Here is a 15330-nt window from a genome sequence, read left to right as displayed (position 1 = left end):
AACTTACTTGATTTTATGACAAAGAGAACACTTCTGTGTTTCTGAACTCCTACTAAAACACAAACTTCTACATTTAAAAAATGCAGTCTTCAATGCAAGCTTTAAAAAAATGATTTCAAATTGATTGAATTAGATTCCTATTTCATGGTGACTATCGCCCTCTAGAGGAAATATTGGACATTGCAACACATTTTAAATTTGTTTCTCCGTTAATTCATTCATTTTGTCAAAAATTGTTCAGTCATTATTGTATTTCAGGTACTTTTCTAGGTATTGGAGATAGAAAAGTGAACAAAACCGACAAAAATTTCTTCCCTTATAGAATTTGTACTCTAGAGGGAGGTAAAAAAAGCAAGTTTTAAAAATTTGCCCCCAAAGAAACGACGAGGGATGTAAGACTTAATCTGGCTACTGACAGGTTACAAAGCCCACGGTGTTAGCTTCAGAGCTAATTCACTGCACTTGAACAAGACTATCATGCTTCCTTCTATTTTATCTAAGCTGTCACAAGAAAGCAAGCAAAGATGAGGACACACTGATGCAGAGGAGATTCGCAGCCATCCTGCTTCCAAGTTGCCCAAACCAGGCACTGTCAGGCCCTCTCTTACAAAGTTTGTGCCTCAATAGGTTTGCTGCTTCGCACGGCGTTCTGCAGGAGTAAACTTTGCTTCTGGCATAGTCTTGTTCTGCTCATTGACCCTCTGGGTTAAAACTGACTTGATTTATGTCTTCACTGATTGTAAAACTAAGTGGAGAATACCGAGAAGTAAAGAGAAAATTAGGGTGAAATGTGATAACCCCCACAGGATGCTGTGGGAGCCTCTAATGGCGTGGGGCAGGGAGTGTCTTAGCAGAGTAACACGCCTTCTCATCTGACAGGTTACACGTCAGGTTGACAATGTACAAGGGGTTGTAACTTGTTTGGCCTGAATACAGCTTAGCATGGGGGAAAAACTGATGAGCCCATCATCCTGAAATGTTTAAATAATCATCTTGTGTTTTATGGGGAAGGATGAGGGCATATGTATTCACAGAGCACCCACAAAGTGCAAGACCCTGGAGAGGTGATAAGTCACTTAGGAGATCTCCTTGTGACAGATCCTCTGTATACCTGATTTCTTCTGGGCATCCTCCAGCTCTTCCCTGCCAGTCTAGCCTGTACCTAATCTATTTGCCCCTTCTTACAACACTTCAAGATTTATTTATTCCCTTTGTCCCCATGTTCTGCTGCCTTTCCTCTCCTTATGTAATTTTCCTCTCCTTAAGCAACTTTTTCCAATTTGTTTATTGTGTATCATTTTGATCATACGTATTTTTTGCAAAATTGACATTTTTGTTTTGTGCACATATATTATAAATTTACATAAATGGCATATTATATATTTTATGCCTTTTAAAAAAACATCATCACTTTAAGGTCGACCAAAGTTGCCCTGTGTACATGTAAGTCATTTCTTCTAACTGTTATATAAAATCTCATGGTGGGCATTCATGATGTATTTCCTATCTTCTGTCCCAGTGGTGGACTCACAGGTTGCCTCTACTGTCCCACCACTCCAAATAACACCTCCTCCTCATCCATCCCCCTTTATGCACTTGTGTGAGCATTTCATGGGGATATACATGGGGAAGCAGAATTAATAACTAATCCTAGTTTATTCTCCAGTCAGCCTACACTCCCACCAGCATTGTATCTTTGCCCATGCTCAACATTATCCAGCTTTCTACTTTGTAACCTAATATGTGTAGAGTGATAAATCCTCTTATTGTTTTTTTAAATTTGCATTTATGTTTTCTAAAGATTTTGAGCATCTGTTTACATGTTTGTGAGCCATTTGAATCCATCTTATATACATTGACTCTTTTCTTATTATTTGCCCATGTTCTTATTGAGATTGATGTATTTTTCATGTTGATGTACAGGGGGTATATTGTATATCGCAGTTATTAGTCTATTGTAGAATTTAGACCTTGCAATATTGTCTACCATTATGTTACCTGTCTATTGACTTTGTCAGCTGAGGAACTTAATGACAGATCCTTGATTTTGTTAAAGATTTATCCTTTTTTTTTTCCCCTTACGGTTTGTACTTTTGAGGTTATGCTTAAAGGGTCTTTCTCTGCTACTAGGTTAAAAAAATGTATTATTCTCTAAAAATAAAATTGTATAGATTTTCTTTTTCACATTTGAGATGTTGATCCCTCTAGATTTCTTTATACGTGTGTTGGTTTTTTATATGATAATCTGTTGTAGTTGTGTCTTCTAGTGCCCAAAGTTTTGGTTTAGTAAGGGTCTTCAGGCTGTGTGGGTGCTCATGCAGCATCTTACAGTTCCTTTATCTTAGCCTCCTCACATTGTCATGTATTTAATAAAGTTATGTTTTTCCTGTTAGAATATATGCCCTCCAGGTCAGGAAGAGTCTAGTTATCCCCTAACACCCAGCACAAGTCATAGCATGTAAACAACATATTTTAAGAAATTAACTTTTTGAATTAAATTTTATGAATTTCCCATCAAGGAACAAATCAAATCAAAAGATTTGTTTTTTGTTTATTTTCTTGTGAGTCAGCACTGATGTTTCAAGGACCTATGAAGTTAATCCTAGGCTCCTCAAACTTAAACAATTATTTTGGTTCTTACAAGTAAAAGATATAAGAACAAGGATTCTATGTTGCTGCAATGAATGAGTGGGCAAGGTTTTGAAATTAAAGTTTACAAGTTGCTCATCTGCGTGGGTTCAATCCTTGCTTCCGGTACATGATCTTATCTTCTAATTTGTCCTTTTCAATAGGAACTGGAAACCCTTCTTGTTGGTTTCAGAAAACCTCTGAGTTTCTGTTTTGTACTTGGGCTATTTGATTATTTTTCTCTCTTCTATAATCCTGCATCTTACCTTCAGAGCCTGGAAAAAAAAAAAAATCCTAGTGGGCAGTGTTTAATGGGTACACAGTTGAGTCTTTCTATCATGGTCCCAGCCCACCATAGATTTGGTATAACCACCCCAAGACCATCAGTTTCTAAGTCTACTGTAATTTGATTCTAAGGAGAAATAAAAACTGATAAGACCTGCAACAACACAAAGGAACAACTAGGATTATGGGGCCCTCAAACAACCCCCTTTGCCTGGTGGCTTCAGCACCTTTTGAAAGTCTTCCAACTCTTTACTAAGGCTCTGGAGAGCAGATCCAGTTTGAAGGAGACTTGTTAGACCAATATTGTGTCATAGGGAGGAAGGGAGGGGAGAGAGAGATTGTGTAGGGGAGGTAAAATTTCTTCTCTACCCTCTTAAGGTCTCTGGCTGGGCCTAAGAACTAAACTGATGTAAAACAGATTAATAGGAGAAAAACATACAAATTTTATTAAGTAATTTTTACATGTACATGGGAGCACTCACAAGAGAAATGAAGACAAAGAAGCAGTTAGAGCCCAATGCTTACACACTCGGTTGGACAAACATTGTGAAAACGTGACAGGACAAAGGGGTTTGGGCTAGGGCAGTTAATTGTGGAAAAGAGACTAGGAAGATAAGGGTTAGTTTAACAAGATGTTTTTATACAGATCTCTCAGCCTCGACTCCCCGTCTCTGGCAATAAGAAGGCTTGCTTCCTCCTGGCACAGGGAGGGCACCTTTCACAGGAGAATTATATCTCCTGCCTTCGGGAAGAAAAAAGGAAGGTAAGAGTGCCCTTCTTGCATCTGCTGTTTACTTGAAAGAAGGCACTTGAAGGCTTTAACTTAAAATAATCAATATACCAGAGAGGCATATTTTGGGGTGGCGTGCTCTGAGCCCCTACAATTGAAAACATTTTTTTGCCTCCCATCATAATGCACAAATATCCTAAGCTTAACTTACTGAGCAGTCCTCAACTGGCCAGATCTGACCCAGTTCCAAATAAAAGGGAGGTCTTGAGAGTGCTGCAGATTTCGTTCACAGTTCCCTTGAAATGAAGATACATTTATTCAGCACCTGTTATTTGCTAGGAATTACAGCGTAAGAAGCATACACGCAGGGGTTTTAATTGTTGCACTGCTCTATCCGCAGCACCTCCACAAGTGCTTGGCACGTGGTAGACGCTCAAAATAAATAATCATTGAATGAATGGATGAATATAGATTAGTCTAGAAGTGTTCAAAGGGACACAAATCAAGAATGTGGTTTTAGATTTTTTCTCGTGTGTTCACAGATGATTCTACTTGAGGATATTTCAGGCTTCTGCGCAAGTGAAATGCACTGGAAACGCAATTTAGCACCAAAGTTACCTGTGTCTAAACAGTTATCTATTTTTGAATCAAATAATTATAAACATTTTCCCATGTATTCGTCCAGAAACTTTTGTATTTGGAGACATGAGAGGCCCTCTTAGCTGGCGGTTCCATAGTGTAGTGGTTATCACGTCTGCTTTACACGCAGAAGGTCCTGGGTTCGATCCCCAGTGGAACCAGTTACCAACGGTCTGTTTTTCTTTTTTTTTTCCCCTTCCCCTGCTCGAAGGCAGACAAAGCGTTTTGTTCTTTTCTTTTTTTCTTTCTTTTTAAAAATTATTATTAGTAGTATTTTTAGTTTAGGCTTCTGAGAGTGCTAATGGAGAAACAATTGCTGATTCTCTCTCAGCTTTTCTTTGGGAGATCCACTTTCATACACTGCTTAGCTCTGGAGTGCAGCGCAGCATCACGTTGTCACAAAAAATAGTCTTGTTATTTCTGCCACCTCTAGCCAACATGAGAGTTAGGAAGAAATAGGTTTCAACGAAGCCCGAGTGCTCGAGCCACTAGATATTTTCTCGCTTCCAGAGTGCGAGAGGCTAATCCGAGGGAATTCCTAAAATTGTAAAAGTGGGCGGAGAGGAGAGGATACGACTTTAGGTCAAAAGGGAGGAGCCCTGGGCCTCAGATTAGGAACAACGCCAAAGAAATGTGTGGGCAGGTCTGACCAGAGGCTTGCCCTCCAGCAGTCTCCCACTTCTTCGGAGGACTCACGTTCTTTCCCAGAAAATCAAGCTCTCCTAGCTCCCGCCTGAAAGTTCTCAGGAAGAAGACTCCAGGTTTATTCTCCTAAGGGGATAAAACAGAAGTCTCTGGCCTGGGAGTCGTTTGACGCATTTGATGGTTGTGGTTCCGAGAGAAATATATGAAATCTTAACCTTAAACAGTGAACCTTCTCAGCCTTCTTCAATCTCACTTCCACTTACAATAAACAAGTGCCATCCAAGGGGTCAGAGCTTCCAATCAACTTTCCAGTATCCTGCTCTTAACTATGAATAGAAAATCATCACATGTCTGAAGAGTATATTAAAGAAAGGTAACAAAAAACAGAAACAAAAAGCAACTTGAGGGACAAAGGCTACTAGGTAGAATAATGCTAAGAATAAACCAGTATTAACATACTCAGAGAGATGGGAGACAACACTGAATACTGAGATAAAGAAAAGTGTATTTACACAAGGAAAAAGGCTTTTGTAAAGTAAAATATGTTATTAGAAATGAAAAATTCAATAAGTAGATCATAAAGTATAATAATAACCTATAATAACAAGCAAAAAAATAGTGATGGAGAGAAAAAATAAGTATATTAGAGGAAAAATCTAGGCTGTGCAATATCTAAGTAACATCACTTCCAGAAATAAAGAGTAAGGAAAATGCGAGGAAGATAAACATCAAAAAATCAGATACATATCACAACACTAAAAAGAAAAAAAAAGAAAGAAAAAAAATTCTAGTTAGGCAGGGATCACTGAGTGTTAAGTAAAAAGGATAAAAACATTCTAATACCTGACTACTGAGGAAACAGAGAAGAACATAAAATATTTTAGAGAGCAGAAAAAACAAGTCACAAAAAGGATCAGTTAACGGAATGGCTGCTTTTTCAAGATTGACACCAAAAGTTAGAAGACGATGAAACAATAGCTTCAAACCTGAAAGAAGATGAAATCCACCCTAGATTTCTATATGAAACCCAAGTATCCATCGAGTGAAAAGAGAGACATTTTCAAATATACCTTGCCTCATAAAATTTACCTTCCATGCTTTCTTTCTCAGGATCTATTGGAGAATATGTTCCATCAAAATGAAAACATAAGTTAAGCAATGGGAAGACTTGGGATACAGAAAGCATGATATGCAAATACAACATAAGAGATAAGTGGAGAGATAGTCCAGGATGATGGGAATATCATATATATGAAGTGGTAAGGGGAGCTAGACCAGATTGCAACAATTCAGAAATGTCAGGGGAAGAATTCTTCAAGGAGATGAAGTTGAGAGAAACCTGGATGTGGATACACACCCTGCAAAGAGATTTAAATAACTGGTGGGCAAATCTGGGGTTGAAATAAGAAGACCTCTTGAAAATTGTACAAATAAAAGTAAGATTACTTATCCCATGTGAGAGAAGCAATCTTAGTTTGTTAGGATGGTTTAAAATTAGAAAATAGCTATAAGGATTGAAAAGGAATAAATAAGGAATCATTATTTGAAGATGATATGATACCTAAAGAGACAATTGGAGAATCAACAAATGTTTAAAATCAATAAATGAGTTTAGCACATTTGCTAGATACTGTTTGTAATTTTAATTCAGAAACACACAGAAAGTAGGGTTTTAAAAATTATACCTAAGAATTAATCTGACAAATTATGTACAATGCTTACACAGGGAGAGATATAAAATATTATGGAAAAATATTTTAAAAACTACTTAAATAAATGCAGAGATACACCATATTAATGAGAACAAAAGCTTTATATAAAATAAAAATCCAAAGTTTCTTTAAAATAATATATATATTGAATTATATTTCTATCAAAATTCCAACAGATTCTAATACTTGGAAGAACTAGGGAGCTTTAAATCATTTTAAAACAGAAGAAAAAGATGGTAGTACTGGTTTCTCTTCTAAACATTACATGTACTCTAAAGGTCAGGAATTAACGCATCTGGTATTTTTGCAGAGATAGATAAACAAATCAATTGAATAGAATGGATAGCACAATATAGACCAAAGCAATTACTGATACATCGTATCTGACATATAGCTGGCAGGACAGATCAGAAGGGAAATACAGACTATTAATTAAGTATTGCTGACTCAATTATACATGTTAGAAAAAAATCCATACTTTAAAATATACATAAAAATAAATTATAGGTGGATTACAGGCTAAAATGTGAAAAGCAAAATTTTTAGACATTTCAGCTAAGGCAGTGGAGGAGAATTGCTAAAAACTCTTTCTCAGCCAAGGGTCTACTGAAAGCCATGCGGCAGAATCAACATGAATCACCATTTTTCTCTCTTCTTACTGAGATTGCTTTTACCTGTTCCATTCAGATTAGAGTTTACTATTGCACATCTCCTTTTCCAGCCTCTGTCCATAGGAGTCTGTCTTCCCCTGGGCCTCACACTTGGAGGAAAGACTAAGAAGACTGAAAGATATGCAGCAATGAGAATGCCTTTGAGGCCTGTTGAGGATTGAAGTCAAGATTTATTCCTTAACCAAGAGTGCAGTTGCCTCTGATTTATCTTGACGTGGACCACGAGCTTCTACTCACCACCTAGCTTATCACAGGCCAGAACCTACACGTTTTTTCTGCTTTCTTGACTGAAGTTCTTTATGAGGTCTAGCTATTCCCTGACTTCTGCATCTCACCGACAGGGAAGTGCTTTCCTAAGTCTTGCTAAAGCCTACCTAAGGACCTGGAGAAAAAGCCCTTTGTTTCTCCCTTTGGAAAGCTTTCCAAAATATGAGCAGCTATTTTAACATAAAGGAAACGCTAGGTTGGTACAGATACAGGCAGGCTGCTGCACCTTGAGAGAAATTAACACTCCTAAACCCCTGCCTAGTGTGCTCCCTCTGGATTTCTGCCAGTTTTAGAAGAAAGTTTCTTTGGTGTAAATCTTTCCTTTTCCTGATTCCCTGACTTTTGTGGCCATTCTTCTTGTGATCTACCTTTCTCCAAGACTTCTCTGTCTTCCGCAAATTTATGGCCCACTATGGCAAACATTTTGGCCATCATTGGCTTTATAAATAGCCCAGCTGAAATCTTGAAATAAATCTCAATCCTGAGGACAGACAAAACTCTTCCTGCCATGGTGGGAATTAGCTTATCACTATCAAAATAGCAGAGAGCTGCAATCAGTTTAAATGGATGCGTGTTCGGCACCAGTGTTTGCAACATCACTACTGCACAAAGGCCTTCTTCCATGTAAGTAGCAATGCTACTTATTTATTTAACAATAACAACAATGGCTTATTTTATCATATTTTTGGTTTGTACCTCACTGAGCTAGTGCCATCATGCATATTATACACTTAAATCTTTAGAACAATTGAATTATTTAAATCCAGGGTTATTGTGGCAATCTTTCCTTGCACGCAAAGGACTGATAATGAATCATGCATTTCTAAGTATCCTGGCTGGTCCAGTGCTGAGAAATTTAAAAACCAGGCCATGAGTGTCATTCATAGAAGAGGGCAGTTTTCTCTCTGCAAATGTGGTTAGCAGGGTGTGTAGGATGCTCCCAGACCAATATTCATGCATCCATAAAAGGACACCCAGAAAATGCGAACTTTTAATCTAATTCCCCTGCTCAGCTTATCCCAGATCTGCTAGTGATGCTCACTCAAAGCTACACAATATAATTGGGATCCAGAGAACCTGACACATCTAATATAAACATGTGCTTGGCACCAAGTACCATATGGTGCATGCCAAGCAAGTTCTCTAGTTTTTGAGCAAATCACAGGGTGTAGGTCTTCTTTATCCCCATCAGTAGGGGCACTACAAGTTAATTCTGTGCCAGATTTAGGACCCTAACCTTCTTAATAAGGGGTAGCCTCTGGGCTATAGTCCATGGATTTCTGCTACTCAGGCCATTAAGAGCTGGAGAAAATGTGTTCTAGAGAATTGCAAGATCAGGATGTTTGTCTCTGTTCTAAATCCAAGTTTCTTCATTCACTGGTGGCAAAAGAATTGACAGGAGCTAGTCCTTCTGGATCAATACACTTGGTCCCTGTCCACACTCATGTAAAACTCAGTAGAAATAATATACACAAAAGAGAAAATTGAGGTAGATGTGATACAAGTGAACATGGATGATGGCTGTGAATGCTGTTAGACTATTGGGGAGCAGTCTCAAACCTGAGCTGCTGGAGGAATGACATCCAAAGTACAAGACATTTCAGCTTAGTTACAATATATCTGAAGCTTTGCTGGTGCGAGTTTCAGAATCCATGTCAGGTAGACAGTTGGGAAAGGAATGGGGGCTATTTTAGCCCTAAGAAGGGAAGGTTTTAGGAAATCAAAGAAGACATGTGTATGTTGAAACTTCTAATAAGCTGTTAAAAATATGAGAAAGAAGACTATTTTTTGAGCACTCACAATCCACATAGTTCAGGGGAGATGAGGTACCATTTTTGTGTTCTCAGAGTGCTGTGCTATGGGAGAAGTAGGCTCATGGAAGCGCCTCTGGGGATCTGCTTGTCTCCAGTCACCCCTCTGTGGTCCCCAGGTAGCATCAACTGCTTCTCCCTTCCAGCCACCTCCCCATCTCAGATCAACTCTCCTCCACTCCCACCTTACCCAGTCCGCTTGCCCCTTTCTAACTCCAGAAACTGAAGAGGCTAGAGATAGGGGCTATTCTTCTGAGCCATGATCCCCCCCCCCCAATAGTTCCCCCAGTTTTCTCCAGATTGTCAAAGTTTACAGTTTCTCAGCACTGGACCAGCCAGGATACTTAGAAATGCATGATTCATTATCAGTCCTTTGCGTGCAAGGAAAGATTGCCACAATAACCCTGGATCTGCATTTAAATAGTCATTTCCTCGTGTTTAAAAGAAAAAGTTTTCTATTTTTATTTTTACTACCTCAATTTCTTCTTTGGGACTTCCAGCAAATGTCAACAGGACTGTTGGACTTGGGTATGGCTGGGAAGAGAAGCACTGGGGAGAGAAAAAAGAAAAACAAAAGCCATAGACACTTTCTGTTTGGCTGGCTGGTGGGGGCAGGGTGACGAATATTTGTCGTTTTTGGTTCCGATTAGATTACGAGTCCCTTCAATTTTGCATGGGTTTTTCAGAGTCTGTCTCCACTGTAGTGTTGAAGAAAATGGGAAAGGTGCGTGTAAGACCTCAGCCTTCTGCCGTGACTCGGATTCGAACCGAGGTTGCTGCGGCCACAACGCAGAGTACTAACCACTATACGATCACGGCAAGCCACCAGAAACCACCTCCTGTGGTGTCCTACCTCTGCTCATTTCTCAGGAACAGCTGTTTTCGTCATCTGAAGAAACCTGCCTTTGTCTTCCGTCCTTATTCAGAATTGTCTACCCAGTTTACTACCTTCTTCTCTTCCTCCCCTCTCCAATATTTTGCTTCTGGTAATTAAACGCAAGGGGACAAAAAATGTTTCACTACATGGAATTTTCCGAACCTGGGGGCTCATGTCCGGGGTTGGTAACACTTGAGAACCCACAACTCTCACTTCCTCTCCCAAACCACGCGTGTTTCTTGCTTAGTTTTAAAGAGCGTGGTCCTCAGATCTCTGGCAGCAGAACGGAGAAGGTGCTGCTTCAAAGGGTCCCATTTTTAGCCAAACTGGTCAGAATCTCCGGGTGGTTGGCGTGGAATCTGGCATCTTATCAGGTGCCAGAAGTCAGCCTCTGGTCCCGGGAACATATGCGGCTTGGTCCTGACCCATATATCTGTGAGGAGCCAGTAAGGCGCGCCCGGGACTCAGCACGCCCACTCGAAACTGTCAGAAAATGCTCGGTGTCCTGGGGGGCTCAGACTGCACTGAAACTTCTTCCTCCCGGTCTATCTAGATTGCCCTGAGAGGCAGAGGAGAATTGCTTCTTTCTTGTGTGGCCCGGAAGCGTTACGGGACACCGCCTTCCCTCACAGGCTGAGCTGCTAACGTGCCTTCTAGAGTCCGGATCCTGCACGTGCGCTTTCCCTGGTACGAAATGGTTTCCTTTCTTCTCTTTACCTGGTGAAATCTGAATCATGCTTCTGCTCTCCACTTTAGCTTCAATTCATCCGTGAAGCTTTGCCTGACCTCCCCTCTCCACACAACACATTCCTCCCGTCTGGGTCAAATTTTATTTTCTCTGTTCCGTGATCCTTTTTAACTTTTCCTTCAGTGTACGTATATCGGTTTCTTAGGATGTGTTAGTTCCTGGAATTATTTTTAATTAATGTCAGTCTCCTCTGCCTCTCCCGCACTGTGCTCCTAGAGGAGTTAACTGTTTTGTTCAATAGTCTGTCACCAGGCCTCCACATTTAGTAGGTTCTTTATGAATATTGTTTGACCACAGAATGAATGAGTGGGCAGAGATTCCAGTTCAGTGCTTTATGAAAGCAACTTCTCCTAACAGCATGTGGCCAGGCACTGCAGGCATGGCTTTATTATATGTGGTGGATGATGTTCAGATTAGGGCCATTTTGGGAAAGTGTCAATAGAAAATTAAAGCAAAGAAGTTCAGAATTATCTCAGTAATTGTCCATATAAAGCTTCTCAGCAGAACCAAAATGATGTGTTTAATTTTCTGAGATTTTTTCTTTCTCCTTTCTTTTACATTACACAAAGCCATCCTAATTACAGGCAGGTTTGCTGAAGAATTACCTGCTTCCCAATATTAATTTTTTGATCAGGAAAGAGAGCTAGAGATTTTCCCAGTCTCAAGGACATGAGCTCAGTTAAGTTGAAGGAAAGGAAATACTGCCGGTACAGGGGATGCAGGCTGCCTCTGTGTCAGGCCTCTGAGTTGGACCTTTCCTTCCCTCAAGGACTTCCTCTTCCTATTTAGAAAGCTGCTGTGGACACAAGTGCTTTTTGGCATTTTCTGCTGGGATGTTTTTGGCAATTGGATTGATCCGCATGTGCTTCACTGTAAGGAGAGAGAAAGGCTAATCTTGCATGTCAGTCTTTGGTGTGGCATGGGCCTAGAAAATGGCCTCTTTTCTTATGCTTTTTATTTTTGAAGGCCTTTCTGAGGATTTTGTCTGACAGGTTCACTACAGAGATTCTGAGTAGGATAAGAGACAGGCTGGCATCGTCCAACTACCAGCTCTACATTTACCATGCTAGCGACTGTTCTGCTACTGATTTTCCTAAATTTTGTATAAGAAATAAGATAAAAACCCTCTCTCCTACTCAAGAGTGTATTTCCAGCAAGTCTTTCCTCTCTCTCTCCTACATTATTAAAAAAAAAGATCTCTCTATAGGATCTTTCATATCAGCATTCACAGATGCTTTCATTTCTTTCATCTGAAAGAAATGTTCGCTTGCTCCCACTTACTCTTCCAGCCGACATCACTGTACTTCAGTTTACAGCCATATTTCCCCAAAGCGTCATCAAACTCATATCTTATTTCTTTCATCTCATTGCTTTTATTTAATATTTTTCAACTTGTCTTTGCCTCCAACACTCCATTTAAACTTATCTTTTAAATTTCACTCAGTGAAATTGTTCTATCTAGTGGTTGATTGCTAGCCTTCATCTTACTTGACTTGGTAGCAACATGTGATACAGTTGATCACTAGCTTCTCCTGGAAACATTTCTTCATTTGGATTCTCAGACACCACCCTCCAGATTTTTCTCCCATTTCATTAGCCCCTACTTCTCAGTTTCATTTACTGGGTCCTTCTTAGCTCCTCAAGTCCTCAAGGCTCAGTCCCTCTTCTCTATCTTCTCTCACTTCCTTGGAGATTATACTTGGGTGCACCTCTACTCTGAGATTTCAGCCAAGACCTCTACTCCAAACTTCAAACATGATAATCAGCTTCTCAGTTGATATCTCCTTTGGATGTTGAATAGACATTTCAAATTTAATGTTTGAAACTGAATTCTTGATCTTTTCCTCAAACATAAACTACTCTTTTCTACTTGGTACAAAAGTCAGCTGGGTAATAGAGACCGAGAGTAGATTACTGCAAACTTAATCAGATATTGAAACCAAATGACACTGCATATGTGATTCATTGGTGGAGGATGGGGGAAGTCAGCTCATCATGACTTCTAGTACCTGGTAAACACTAAGAAATATTTTCCTTAATCTCAATTAGTAAATAAAACCAGACACTGTTTTGCTTTTAGACTGGATATATATATACTTTTACTGTTTGCCAAAGGGCTCTGAAAATTGTTTTATCATAATGTATTCCAGAGGAACGTTGTCCATCTTAGTGCCCTATGGAATATCATGCCGGCACACTGCAATGCCAACAATATGCCACCTGGTCCTGGTGAGAAGAAAATAGCAAATATACTAGTATCTTAGTAAGAGATGTAAATATCAGAGTTTGTAAAGAATCCAGCCAAGGTGCTGACAGAGGTTGTTACCAGCGCCTTGGGATAATGAGGAATGAGTTTTTAGAAGAAGGAAACTATGATTACTAACTTAAGCCTCATGACCAGCTGTAGAAGCAGTGTCCATGGCAGCTTTGTATTATGTTAATTGATTATTTCTCACTTTTTACCCCAGTACCTTCTAGGATGGTGATGACTAACATTTTAGGTTTAAGGTGGGACTATGAACAAACTGAAATTGCCCCATGAATTGGTTATAATTTCACATGTCTCATTTTAGAAATGCAAATTTTTCACCTGGGAAAAGGATAAGAGTAAATGCCAAAGGACAAAAGGAGTGGATGGGGCCAGATGTGCATTTACTTTTGGCAGTTCAGATTCACTCTCCCTCTCCTTCATCCTGTGTCCCCAGGAGGCTGGCCTATATAGGAATTCAGTCCTTACCTTCTGGCTTCTGGTTGGACTTGACCAGTGGAAAGTAAAAGCAGATCAGAGAGAGGAACGAGCTCTTTCTGTCTCTAGATTCCCTTTCCTCCCATTGCCCTTTTGGGCCTAGGTGTGGTAGCTGCTTGTGTATGATAGCATCAGGGCTGTCAAAGGATAAAACTAAAACAATTTAGTAACACATTTTCCCTTTATTCAAGGGGAAACAATCCGTGGTTTGGCGGAATGCAGTGCCTCACAGCAGTGGAGTGCTTTTCCCTAGGGATTTTGGGCAAGAGCGAGGTTTATAGAGCATTAGAAGAGGCAACAGGGAAATAGGGCGTGATTGGCTAGGAGGTGGGGGATTTCCTTACAAGGCTGGCAGGTCCTATTTCTGGGATAAGGTGAGCTAGCTAAAGCTGAGTTGGAGAATTGTGATTGGTGCTAGTTTTCCTGACAGGCGTTTCCAGTGAGTGTAGCTGACTTAGATTTAGATTTGTGACATGGGCTGGGTCACTGGGGTGGCCTCCATTTTGTGGGTCCCAATATATGTATTAACTTTATCAGGGCACCTCACTATCCCTTGTGGCTTCCTAACGCATTGCTCATTGCCTTACAAACAGCCTATTAAACACTCTTCAAAGTACTAAATTTGAGTGAATATCCATTTTCTGATGGACACTGGCCGACATACTGGCCTCTTCTAGCTTACGTGCTAGTGGAGTTGGCAGGCATTAAACAAAAATACAAATAAGATATTTGTTCTCAAAATATGATAGTTGACAGAGAATTTAAGAACCTTGTCTAATAACAGTGAGACCAGGCTGTCAGAAGGCATAATGTGGATTAGGATTCAGGGAATAACTCACTGAAGAGGTGCCTTACTAGGAAAACTGAAGAATGAATAGGAGTTATTCAAGGAAAGACTGGTTCGACAAACATTCTGGGCCTTGAAAATAGCAAATGCAAAGCTACTGAGGCAGGAAGAAGTATCATATGTTCTAGAAACAACAATCTCTTGTGATTGGAGTATAATGAAAGTAGTAGCAAAACAGAAAAGTTGTAGAGGTAAAGAAGATCAGGCATATGGTGAACCTTTTGCTTTTTTGGTATGTGTCTATTGTTTCTCTTTCCCAACATCATGCTTCCTTTTGTATCTTGAAGGGTAGAAGACTATAAATCACATTTCCTTGGTTCCTTTGCCAGCCACATTCTGGTTAGTTTCAGCCACTGGGAGGCAATGGAAGAGAAGTGAGAAGCCAGGAGGAAAGGAGAATCTATTTGCTTCTGGCAATAATGGTGGTAAGTCCTTGAGTGTGGCACTGGGAGAGATGGTCACTATAACACAGTACTTCTTCCCCATGGGGAAGGGATAAAATAACTCCAATATTATCTCTTTATGTCATGTAATCCACTGAAAGGACATTTTGGAGACTGACAGGCCTAGTATGTTCAGGGGAGGCTTCTAATTTATTTAGCAGGAGTACCAGATCAAATTAGATAGGCCAGTCCGTGAATACACTTTCTAATTCTAGTCTGATAATTTTATCAATTCATAAAGTTTTCAAGCAAAGTATGGACTGCACTGATATTTCTTCAAA

At 39.8% G+C, this 15330-nt stretch overlaps 2 non-coding genes across 2 annotated transcripts; one reads left to right on the top strand and one right to left on the bottom strand.

Annotated features, from left to right (window-relative positions):
• The first annotated feature begins 4370 nt into the window (after positions 1–4370).
• On the top strand, positions 4371–4443 carry TRNAV-UAC (transfer RNA valine (anticodon UAC)). Its single transcript has one exon. It is a non-coding gene; the product is annotated as a tRNA-Val (tRNA).
• Positions 4444–10135: 5692 nt separating this feature from the next.
• Positions 10136–10207, bottom strand: TRNAH-GUG (transfer RNA histidin (anticodon GUG)). The gene has a single exon. It is a non-coding gene; the product is annotated as a tRNA-His (tRNA).
• Between the last annotated feature and the right edge of the window lie 5123 nt (positions 10208–15330).

The sequence above is a fragment of the Ceratotherium simum genome, chromosome 13 (assembly GCF_057802395.1).
Source record: "Ceratotherium simum simum isolate JZ-2026a chromosome 13, ASM5780239v1, whole genome shotgun sequence".
NCBI lineage: Eukaryota > Metazoa > Chordata > Mammalia > Perissodactyla > Rhinocerotidae > Ceratotherium > Ceratotherium simum.
The sequence above is the reverse complement of the archived record's forward strand: the minus strand, read 5'-3'. Positions and strand labels throughout refer to the sequence as shown.